This window comes from Poromitra crassiceps (assembly GCF_964638095.1).
Source record: "Poromitra crassiceps genome assembly, chromosome: 5".
NCBI classification, from domain to species: domain Eukaryota; kingdom Metazoa; phylum Chordata; class Actinopteri; order Beryciformes; family Melamphaidae; genus Poromitra; species Poromitra crassiceps.
The window spans coordinates 16,535,335-16,545,126 of NC_139642.1; positions in this window are offsets into that span (position 1 = coordinate 16,535,335).

Sequence of the window (9,792 nt, forward strand, 5' to 3'; positions counted from 1 at the left end):
TTACCACCCTGTCACACTAACTTGTTTGTGTCTATAAATAATATACTTTTGCTTTCAATGACATCACAAAGTGTAAGTGACATCATGTTAAGCCTTTGGAGCAGCCAGGAACCAAAACAGTCAAGTTAATAAGATTATTTTAGGGGGCACGGTGGCTCAGTGGTAGAGCTGTCGCCTCACAGCTAGAAGGTCCTGGGTTCGAGTCCAACCTGGGACGCTGTGAGCGCTGAAGGAATGGGTGCCCGTCTGCATGTCCTCGAGTGCCCACCGCCCAGGTGGAGTCGTCAAAAGGGCCTTTCTGTGTGGAGTTTGCATGTTCTTCCCGTGCCTCCTGGGGGTTTCCTTCATATAGGAACCCCTCACCAAAACATGCAATATCCTGGTCACTGATGTGGTGCCTCCTCTGGTCGTTCGGGGCGCCTGTTCGGAGGGAGGGGAACTCCCTGGTATAGCATGATCCTCTCACGTGCTATGTCCTACCGGTGAAGCTTCCCCTGTCAGGTGAAAAGAAGCGGCTGGCTAACTGCCCAGGAAGCATGGAGCCAGTTTCGGCTCTCCCCAGATCAGCAGAGGGTGGAGCAGCAACCAGGATAAATACATTAAATTAGCACTAATGGGGGATACAAATGGGATAAAAAAATCTGGGGGGAAAGAAGTAAAAAAAAATATATATATATTTTACATTGTTTATGTGTTGCTTTTTCATGTTAGACAGGGTCCGTTACCTCGTAACGCAAAATAGATTTTTAATAGATAATAGATCATAGTTTTTTTACTAAAGATTTATTAATGGCAAGAAAATGATATTTCAAATTGAATGCATACCATGTGAGGTCAGGAACTTTACCAGAAGGAGAACTGTGGCCATTTTAGGATAAAATCTACCACCCCGTCCCATACCACACCGTCACATTCTAATGTGATGCGAATGGAATAATATTAAGGATTTTATGCCTGAGGTGGGAAAATATGTTTTCTTGGATGAGTAACATGTCCTTTGCTCGCAAAAACAGAACTCGTTTGGGAGAATGACCCAGGTAAGGCCCTGCTGCTGTTTCCACACCACCACACCCTCTTCACTGTGGAAGTTAAATATAGGCCACACCCCCACACCACCCTCTTCACTGTGGAAGTTAAATATAGGCCACACCCCCACACCACCCTCTTCACTGTGGAAGTTAAATATAGGCCACACCCCCACACCACCCTCTTCACTGTGGAAGTTAAATATAGGCCACACCCCCACACCACCCTCTTCACTGTGGAGGTCAAATATAGGCCACACCCCCACACCACCCTCTTCACTGTGGAAGTCAAATATAGGCCACACCCCCACACCACCCTCTTCACTGTGGAGGTCAAATATAGGCCACACCCCCACACCACCCTCTTCACTCTGGAGGTCAAATATAGGCCACACCCCCACACCACCCTCTTCACTCTGGAGGTTAAATATAGGCCACACCCCCACACCACCCTCTTCACTCTGGAGGTTAAATATAGGCCACACCCCAACACCACCCTCTTCACTCTGGAGGTTAAATATAGGCCACACCCCCACACCACCCTCTTCACTCTGGAGGTTAAATATAGGCCACACCCCCACACCACCCTCTTCACTCTGGAGGTTAACTATAGGCCACACCCCCACACCACCCTCTTCACTCTGGAGGTTAACTATAGGCCACACCCCCACACCACCCTCTTCACTCTGGAGGTTAAATATAGGCCACACCCCCACACCACCCTCTTCACTCTGGAGGTTAACTATAGGCCACACCCCACACCACCCTCTTCACTCTGGAGGTTAACTATAGGCCACACCCCCACACCACCCTCTTCACTCTGGAGGTTAACTATAGGCCACACCCCCACACCACCCTCTTCACTCTGGAGGTTAACTATAGGCCACACCCCCACACCACCCTCTTCACTCTGGAGGTTAACTATAGGCCACACCCCCACACCACCCTCTTCACTCTGGAGGTTAACTATAGGCCACACCCCCACACCACCCTCTTCACTCTGGAGGTTAACTATAGGTTTGGGAACCACCTCTTAGCCAGCTCACATAATAAAACTCACAGACGTGAAAGGATTATATTTATCTTGAGAACCCGTGACATCTATCATACATCACACACACACACACACACACACGCACACACACACACACACACACACACACACACGCACATGCACACATACACACACGCACATGCACACATACACACACGCGCGCACACACGCACACACATGCACGCACACACACGCACGCACACACACACACACACGCACGCACACACACACAGAGACACACACACGCACAAACAATCATAAAGTCAAAAGAAATGTCTCCTTTCCTTTGGGTTGCTGTGTTGCGGTGACTTGACACTAGAGTTGCATTGACGTGTTGCAGTTGCATTGACTTGGCATTGGAGTTGCATGGACGTGTTGCAGTTGCATTGACTTGGCATTGGAGTTGCATTGACGTGTTGCAGTTGTGTTGACTTGGCATTAGAGTTGCATTGACCTGTTGTAGTTGCATTGACGTGTTGCAGTTGCATTGACTTGGCATTGGAGTTGCATTGACATGTTGCAGTTGCATTGACTTGGCATTGGAGTTGCATTGACGTGTTGCAGTTGTGTTGACTTGGCATTAGAGTTGCATTGACGTGTTGCAGTTGCATTGACTTGGCACTGCCGATCTTTCGGAAAAGACTAAAGACACCTTTTCAGGCTCCATCTGGGCCTTTCTTGAAACTAACTTCTTTCTCTCTATATATATAAAAAGAAAAAAAAATACCAACTAAACCTTAACACTATTCCTTCAGAAGTTGTAGCTGTCATAGACTGCTGCATAGTTGATTGCTCTATTGCTGGCAAAAATGTGTTATTGTAAGTCGCTTTGGATAAAAGCGTCTGCCAAGTGACGTAATGTAATGTAATGTTGGCATTGGAGTTGCATTGACGTGTTGCAGTTGCGTTGACTTGGCATTGGAGTTGCATTGACGTGTTGCAGTTGCGTTGACTTGGCATTGGAGTTGCATCGATGTTGCGTTGGCTACGTTGATGTTGTGCTTGTGCTGGCGTTGTGTTTGGATTGTGTTAGTTTTAGCAGTTGAGTTTAAGTTGAGGTTGCATTGCCAAACTAAATAAATGTCTGCAAAACGGTTTAGCTTTCAGGTGTGTGCAGGGGTGTGTCTAGTGGGTGACCGGGGGTGGCACTGGTCAACCCTGAAATCTGATTAGCTACTCCAGGTGCCACCACAAAATCCTGAGTTATGTTAGAGGTGGAACCATCAAACCAGTTATTTTTTTAAACAAAAACAAATTTATTTTTCCAAAACGATGTTCCTTGAAGGGCCACATGTAGACAGGTCTCAGAGACCTGGGACCTGTCTACATCCTTCCTAAATGCTGCACTCAGTGCCACCCTTGCTTGAGTCTGTTGCCCCTCAGCCAAGATGACCTGGACACGCCACTGGATGCAATATGTGTGACAGCATGTGCAAAATAAATGAATACAAAGTTTTTTGGTGAAGTGCCCCTTTAAGCTTTATTTGATTCCTAGATGTGCGTGTGTGTTTGTGTGTTTGTGTGTGTGTGTGTGTGTGTGTGTGTGTGTGTGTGTGTGTGTGTGTGTGTGTGTGTGTGTGTGTGTGTTACCAGACAGACAGAGACAGCAGTGCTTTGTGACACCCCCCCCCCCCTCTCTGTAAGACACACACACACACACACACACACACACACACACACACACACACACACACACACCGGGTCTTGATTGCTTCCGTCAGCTTTGTGATCATCCTACCACATGTACCTCTCCCTGCAATACATGGAACACACACACACACACACACACACACACACACACACACACACATACATACACACACACACACACACACACACACACACACACACACACACACACTGTAATCTGGTCAGGTGATTACAAGCCACAGGCTAAACACTTAACCCGTCTGATCGTCCCAACCACCCAATCAGCTCGCAGGTCGCCCGGCCCTGTCATTACCGTCTCATTGGTAGCCATGGCAACCAGGTAGTTGTTTGTGAGGTCGTCATAGGTCATAGACTGGAGTCTGCGGTACTGACTAATACCTGGCTGTGGGGAACAGGTAGACACACACACACGCAGGAATCGAGCGAGCGTATAGCGTGCGAGATTTCTAGTATCATAAAGTACAGAAAATCTCAGCTACTTTATGGGCGCTTTCACACCTACAGTACTACCACGTTTGGTCCGGACTTTCGGACTTTTCAGTTTGACCCGAACCAAAATGACCGGTGTGAAAACTCCCCGGGACCACGGTGCAGACCACGTGAGACTAGGCAAAACGTGACACTGCCACTGACACACTGGACCGGAGGGTGTATTACACTCGTTGGCGTGATGCCATGTTGTTGACATCAGTTTGAACCCTGTTCGAACCCTTATGGGTATAGGTGTTTGAGTGTGTTTGAGTCTTATAGCCTATATGTTGCAGTGACTCAGAGGCTCCAGTGTGTTTGAGTCTTATAGCCTATATGCTGCAGTGACTCAGAGTCTCCAGTGTGTTTGAGTCTTATAGCCTATATGCTGCAGTGACTCAGAGGCTCCAGTGTGTTTGAGTCTTATAGCCTATATGCTGCAGTGACTCAGAGGCTCCAGTGTGTTTGAGTCTTATAGCCTATATGTTGCAGTGACTCAGAGGCTCCAGTGTGTTTGAGTCTTATAGCCTATATGTTGCAGTGACTCAGAGGCTCCAGTGTGTTTGAGTCTTATAGCCTATATGCTGCAGTGACTCAGAGGCTCCAGTGTGTTTGAGTCTTATAGCCTATATGTTGCAGTGACTCAGAGGCTCCAGTGTGTTTGAGTCTTATAGCCTATATGCTGCAGTGACTCAGAGTCTCCAGTGTGTTTGAGTCTTATAGCCTATATGTTGCAGTGACTCAGAGGCTCCAGTGTGTTTGAGTCTTATAGCCTATATGTTGCAGTGACTCAGAGGCTCCAGTGTGTTTGAGTCTTATAGCCTATATTCTGCAGTGACTCAGAGACTCCAGTGTGTTTGAGTCTTATAGCCTATATGTTGCAGTGACTCAGAGACTCCAGTGTGTTTGAGTCTTATAGCCTATATGTTGCAGTGACTCAGAGGCTCCAGTGTGTTTGAGTCTTATAGCCTATATGCTGCAGTGACTCAGAGACTCCAGTGTGTTTGAGTCTTATAGCCTATATTCTGCAGTGACTCAGAGACTCCAGTGTGTTTGAATCTTATAGCCTATATGCTGCAGTGACTCAGAGACTCCAGTGTGTTTGAATCTTATAGCCTATATGTTGCAGTGACTCAGAGGCTCCAGTGTGTTTGAGTCTTATAGCCTATATGCTGCAGTGACTCAGAGACTCCAGTGTGTTTGAGTTTTGTAGCCTATATGCTGCAGTGACTCAGAGGCTCCAGTGTGTTTGAGTCTTATAGCCTATATGCTGCAGTGACTCAGAGACTCCAGTGTGTTTGAGTTTTGTAGCCTATATGCTGCAGTGACTCAGAGACTCCAGTGTGTTTGAGTCTTATAGCCTATATGCTGCAGTGACTCAGAGACTCCAGTGTGTTTGAGTCTTATAGCCTATATGCTGCAGTGACTCAGAGACTCCAGTGTGTTTGAGTTTTGTAGCCTATATGTTGCAGTGACTCAGAGGCTCCAGTGTGTTTGAGTCTTATAGCCTATATGCTGCAGTGACTCAGAGACTCCAGTGTGTTTGAGTCTTATAGCCTATATGCTGCAGTGACTCAGAGGCTCCAGTGTGTTTGAGTCTTATAGCCTTTATGCTGCAGTGACTCAGAGTCTCCAGTGTGTTTGAGTCTTATAGCCTATATGTTGCACTGACTCAGAGGCTCCAGTGTGTTTGAGTCTTATAGCCTTCATGCTGCAGTGACTCAGAGGCTCCAGTGTGTTTGAGTCTTATAGCCTATATGCTGCAGTGACTCAGAGACTCCAGTGTGTTTGAGTCTTATAGCCTATATGCTGCAGTGACTCAGAGTCTCCAGTGTGTTTGAGTCTTATAGCCTATATGCTGCAGTGACTCAGAGTCTCCAGTGTGTTTGAGTCTTATAGTCTATATGCTGCAGTGACTCAGAGGCTCCAGTGTGTTTGAGTCTTATAGTCTATATGCTGCAGTGACTCAGAGACTCCAGTGTGTTTGAGTCTTATAGTCTATATGCTGCAGTGACTCAGAGGCTCCAGTGTGTTTGAGTCTTATAGCCTATATGCTGCAGTGACTCAGAGTCTCCAGTGTGTTTGAGTCTTATAGCCTATATGCTGCAGTGACTCAGAGTCTCCAGTGTGTTTGAGTCTTATAGCCTATATGCTGCAGTGACTCAGAGTCTCCAGTGTGTTTGAGTCTTATAGCCTATATGTTGCAGTGACTCAGAGACTCCAGTGTGTTTGAGTCTTATAGTCTATATGCTGCAGTGACTCAGAGACTCCAGTGTGTTTGAGTCTTATAGCCTATATGCTGCAGTGACTCAGAGTCTCCAGTGTGTTTGAGTCTTATAGCCTATATGCTGCAGTGACTCAGAGTCTCCATTGTGTTTGAGTCTTATAGTCTATATGCTGCAGTGACTCAGAGTCTCCAGTGTGTTTGAGTCTTATAGCCTATATGCTGCAGTGACACAGAGTCTCCAGTGTGTTTGAGTCTTATAGCCTATATGCTGCAGTGACTCAGAGGCTCCAGTGTGTTTGAGTCTTATAGCCTATATGCTGCAGTGACACAGAGTCTCCAGTGTGTTTGAGTCTTATAGCCTATATGCTGCAGTGACACAGAGTCTCCAGTGTGTTTGAGTCTTATAGCCTATATGCTGCAGTGACTCAGAGGCTCCAGTGTGTTTGAGTCTTATAGCCTATATGCTGCAGTGACACAGAGTCTCCAGTGTGTTTGAGTCTTATTTTATTTTATTCGTTTATTTGGATGGGACAGTGCAAAATTAATGAACACAGAAACCACAGAACAGATAGTAAAACCTGGAACATAGTAAAAGTGTAAAAATTGCCGGATTTAGCACGAGGCTAATTTCCATCCGTTGTCCCATAAAACATAAAACACAAAAAACAGAGCGTAAAACGTAGAACAGAATAAAAACATACATAAAACATAGGTAGCAGCAGTACACTCTAAAACTACGTAAAACATAAGTAACAACAAAACGCTCTAAAATACATGGCAGCAATTACACTTAGAAAAATAAAAATACATAATAATAATACACACAAAAAGAGAAGAAAAACATACTACCTGTATGACACATGACTGGTTTGTTTTCAGCCATTTTTTAAGTCCACCTTTAAAAGTGGCAAGGGTGGGGCTGTCCCTTATGGAGATGGGGAGACTATTCCATGTTTGGCTGCCTTTTATCGATAGGACATTTTGACCAAACGTGGTCATTATTATTGACAGAGACTCCAGTGTGTTTGAGTCTTATAGCCTATATGCTGCAGTGACTCAGGGTCTCCAGTGTGTTTGAGTCTTATAGCCTATATGCTGCAGTGACTCAGAGTCTCCAGTGTGTTTTCCCACACATGGCAGCAGAGTCATAGCTAGCATGCAGAGAGAGCAGTGACTCACTGTCTCCACCCAGAAGCTCTACTCGTCATGCAGGACCTCACAGGCTATGTTCAACGTATAGATGTTTCACACTCTCACCAGTCTGCACTGCACTGGTGTCATGTAAAGAAGCATGCATTCTTAAGTACAGTACTTAAGTATTTTTTCTGAGTATGAATGTTTTAAAACTACAGCTATTTTATTTTTTTATTTTATTTTACTTTTTTACTTACAAACTGCCAAAAATGAGCCAACACAGCAGTGGTACTCTGTGCATATCTGTCTGTATATGGAGAGCTGTCAGACAGTCAGGCTCTGTGGCGCAATGGATAGCGTGTTGGACTTCTAGACAAACAAAGGTGAAGGGATTCAAAGGTTGTGGGTTCGAGTCCCACCAGAGTCGATCTTGCTAGGCTAAATATTTGCTCAGTTGTGAGAGTGACTGAAAGCTTTCGCTTTGACGCTACTACAACAGTTGGTATGTATCTTTCCCACGACACAGCCCATCTACCTTCAGCTAAGCACCACAAAACCTCATCAGTTTTCAGCTTCTTAGCTAATTGATGTCATAATACACGGACGGGCTTGGCTTGGGCTGACTATTCATGCTAATTGGTCGGGTCGGGTTTGAATTTTCAGGCCCGTTGAATTTTGAAAATGGGAGGAAAACTGAAGAAGGAAAACAGTCAGGCAGACAGAAACACAGTCAGCTGTTCAAAGCATTGACTGTATCCCCCCCCCCCCCCCCCCCCCCCAGTCTGTTTCAAAGAGCTGAGGAGGAGGACCTCCAACATGACCACCAGAGGGCGGCGAGGTCATCTGAAAGCCTTCTGTCACGGTGCTGTGACCTGTGACCTTTCACTTCCTAACTGCTGCCTGCTTGTCATGTTGACGTAATAACTATTCTGCTGTTGACCTCAGGCTGAGAAAGTCAGCTGAGGTCCTCAGCTGACTTTCTCTGGATTAGACAGACTTGTTTTTCAGGACAGGAAGTTGAAGTCCGTCGTCAGGTCAGGGTCACTTCCTGTTGTCTTCCTGGTCGTCGACCTATCAGAGCGCAGGTCAGGGGCGGTGCATGTGTCGCCTCGACTCGAAGAAAGAGCGAGGGAGGGAGAGAGCGATAGCGAGAGGAGAGCGAGGAGAGAGACAGAGAGCAAAGTGAGAGACTGATACACACACACGCAAAAAAAGCTGCTTCACCATTTTGATCTGGAGAGAGAGAGAGGGGGAGAGAGAGAGGGGGAGGGGGAGGGAGACAGAGAGAGGGAGGAGAGAGAGAGACTGTGTCAGATTAGAGGTTGTAACAGCTAGTCTGTTAATTTTTTGTCTGAAAACACTTTCCTAGTTAAGACACACCAGTGTCACCACCTCACAGCTAGAAGGTTCTGGGTTCGATTCCCACCTGGGATGCTCTGAGCGCTGAAGGAGTGTGTGCCCGTCCGCATGTCCTCGAGTGCCCACCGCCCGGGTGGGGTCGTCAAAAGGGCCTTTCTGTGTGGAGTTTGCATATTCTGCCCATGGCCCCTGGGGGTTTCCTTCATATAGGAACCCCTTCACCAAAACATGCAATATCCTGGTTGCTAATGTGGTTCCTCCTCTGGTCGTTCGGGGGGCCTGTTCGGAGGGAGGGGAACTCGTTGGAATAGCGTGATCCTCCCACGTGCTATGTCCTACCGGTGAAGCTTCCCCTGTCAGGTGAAAAGAAGCGGTTGGCTAACTGCCCATGTCTTGGAGGAAGCATGGAGCCAGTTTCAGCTCTCCCCAGATCGGCAGAGGGTGGAGCAGCAACCAGGATAAATAAATTAAAATTAGCACTAATGGGGGATAAAAATGGGATAAAAAAAAAAAGAAGACATCCCTGTGTGTGTGTGTGTGTGTGTGTGTGTGTGTGTATGTGTGTGTGTGTGCACGCGCGCGTGCGTGCATGCGTGCGTGCGTGTGTGTGTGTGTGTGTCCTTCTGTGTGCGTGTGCGTGTGTGCGTGTGCGTGTGTGTGTGTGTGTGTGTGTGTGTGTGTGTGTGTGCTCTCAGCTCATACATCACAGTGTAATAGCAGCCATTATCTTTTCAGCTGCCAACTCAAACAGCAGGAAGAAGACACTGTCCTGCTCAGAGCATCGGAATGTAGTGCACGCACACACACACACGTGTGCACACACACACACACACACACACACACACACAGACATA